Raw genomic sequence first — 3051 nt, 5'->3', positions numbered from 1 at the left:
CACATTCAAACTTTTTCCTATGCTTTTCCTCTTTTTTTAACTTTTTACTTTATTTTCCCTTAACAAAATGCATTCCCATTCCTTATACCCTTTAAAAATTTTTCTTATACATGAAGATATTTTCCTTATTTATTTTAGTAGTTTTATGGTATATTAATTAGAATTCTTAACCCTTAGAAAACTTAATTTCTAGTGAAAACTAAGACGCAAGCAATTGTGAACTGTTTGTTACACCAGTATTTTTAAAATACGTTTCATAATGTATAATGTATAATAGATCCAAACATCTTTAGGGTTTTTTTTTGTAATAAGAAGACAAAAGTAGGTAAACTTAGACTTGTTCAGCAATTAATATTTCAGTATTTTATCTTATTTGTTAATGATCTAGACATTCAATGAATTCCCATCATTTAACTTAACTTAGAAAAACTCTAAAGTTTTAAATTACCAAAAGATTTTCGAAGTTACTTTTAAGTCTTATCCCATTTATATCAATATTTATCTAAATCATTTGTTCCCAACAATTATGTTTAGAGTACTCATGAAAACTTCATGAGACATTAAAGTCAACTATTATCCCAAGCTATTCTTCTTGCTGATAAACTTCGTAACAGACATAACATGAACTTATTTGACTAGTAAACCCAGGTAGAATAAAAGTTTTACATTTAATGTTGATAACTATAAAGACATGCCTATTTTAATTTAAGCAGTAACTTTAAATTTGCTTTTATTTACTAAAGGTTAATCTTAGATCATGTGAACTCGAAAAATATTTGGGTTAGTCTGTTATATTTCAAAAGTGCTTACTTTTAAGCCAATTAGAGTTCTTCTACAAGTTACTTTTGGCAATACCATCAGAAGGTAGAAAAATACCCTATCTATAACATGCATGCATAGATATACAGACAGACACAACCAGACACCTCATAGCTTTCATTTTAAGACTTTAGTCATGAATCAGGTATAACAATATAAAATTCACTAGTTCATAAACATCAGTTGCCGTAAGTTATGTTTATCCACTCAGATGGCAAAGGCTTTTTACTATACGTGGAAAAGACTTTTAAGGTTTGTATTTGTCCTTGACAAATAATATTAATTAAAGAAGCTGTGAATTAGATTTTGGGTGAGGGAGCACTTCCAGCAGTTAGAATTTTTTTTTTTTTTTGGCTGTGTTGGGTCTTCGTTGCTATGCTCGGGCTTTCTCTAGGAGAGGCGAGCGGGCTTTCTCTAGTTGAGGCGAGCAGGGGCTACTCTTCGTCGTGGTGCACAGGCTTCTCATTGTGGTGGTTTCTCTTGTTGTGGAGCATGGGCCCTAGAGCACCCGGGCTTCAGTAGTTCTGGCGCAGGGGCTCAGTAGTTGTGGCTCACGGGCTCAGTAGTTTTGGCGTACAGGCTTAGTTGCTCCGTGACATGTGGGATCTTCCCGGACCAGGGCTCGAACCCATGTCCCCTGCACTGGCATGCAGATTCTTAACCACTGTGCCACCAGGGAAGTCCAGTCAGTACTTTTGAAAGGGTCTTTTTTCCCTTTTTTCCCCCCCAGGTTCTACTGATTGATTCCCCAGGCTCAGTCTCAGGTGACTGTGGGCTGTGCTTACATTTCGTATTTTGTAGAGATTTACAAGACAAAGACAGTTGCTTTCAATTCCACAAAGAACTGGGCTACTGCCTAAATGATATCAAAAGGCTGATCTGCTCATCCAACTATATTTTCTTTAATTTGCTTCTTTATATCAGGGAGAAGATTTCCAATTAAAATAGAAATCAAAAGATTTCTATGTTTTAGAACTTCAGAGATGAATGCATCATGCCATCAAAAAGTCTGCACAAGGTATTCAGTAAAGGCCCTCTTTATGGGTGCTCAAGTCAACCCCAGACCAATTCACCCGAGGGGCAAAAAGCCTCCACCATTGCTCCTATCAGGCCCCAGTATCAGCCCCCGGTTTTCATCTCACATTGTGTGGGCTCAGGCAACCCTACTGACTCTCATTAGCATGTCTAATTAACATTGCCCAAAAGGTGGATTTATGTGCCCTGTCTTACAATACCAAGCAGTGGAAACATTCCCCAGGGAGAGGCAGTGTCTACGCTGACAATACAATCAGGCAAAAGAGACATAACCACCTTACATAAAGCCCATTCAAACATTGCAATTGTCTTACAAGCTTTCACCTCAATTTCATCAACTCTTATACCTTTGACCATAGCCTCCATTAGGACCCCATCAATAAGCCTCAGTCTTATAATACTGGGTAGTAGAAGTGTTCCTGGCCAGACATAATATCCATTCCCATAAAGCATTCCAGCAACGTTGTTTAACCTCTTCATATAACACCTACTCAAACATTCCGACTTTTATAATCTTATCAACTCTTATACTTTTTACTTTTCTCAATCTTGTTGTAGCCCAAGTCAGGGTTCCACTAATGGGTTTTGGTACCACAGCTTGTGAGGTTCTGGCATCAAGGAGTTCCAGAAACTTCTCTCCATCCCCCTGCCATCTCCCCACTCTTGTGTAAAAGGCTTTGGGTCTGCAGTGAGGGGTTAAGCCACGGGACCCAGGCCCTTTTGTCAATCTTTAACTCAATTCATCTACCTAATTCTTGCCCCAAGTGATTGTTGGTTAGTTTTCTCATTGTAATTTTTGCCTTCCAGTTTAAAAAATTTCTCCAAACTGGAGTAAGTAGAGTGGACTTGTTTGGGGCCCTTTAATGTTTTGGGGATCAAAGGGTGTCCCTTTGGCCCACCTAATCTTAGATAGTGCTGTATTAAAAACATTTATTTTAATCCCATCAATGTCCATTTTACTTATCCCATTTCTTAATAGCCATCTGAAGATTTCCATCCTGCTGGGACAAGTCCCGTGAGTCTTCTCTTTCTGATTCCTCTTTATTCTGAAACTTTCAATATTTGCTTTATTTACCTGCTTAATAACCCTTTAACAATTTCTACCTTTTGGGGAAGAGTACCTTGACTTTCCCCTTGGTTTCCTCCCATTCTCTTGTTAATTAACTGAATGCTTTTTTTTTTTTTTTTTTTTTTTTT

This window comes from Physeter macrocephalus, chromosome 11, assembly GCF_002837175.3.
Source record: "Physeter macrocephalus isolate SW-GA chromosome 11, ASM283717v5, whole genome shotgun sequence".
NCBI classification, from domain to species: Eukaryota; Metazoa; Chordata; class Mammalia; order Artiodactyla; family Physeteridae; genus Physeter; species Physeter macrocephalus.
This window is presented reverse-complemented; position numbering follows the sequence as displayed.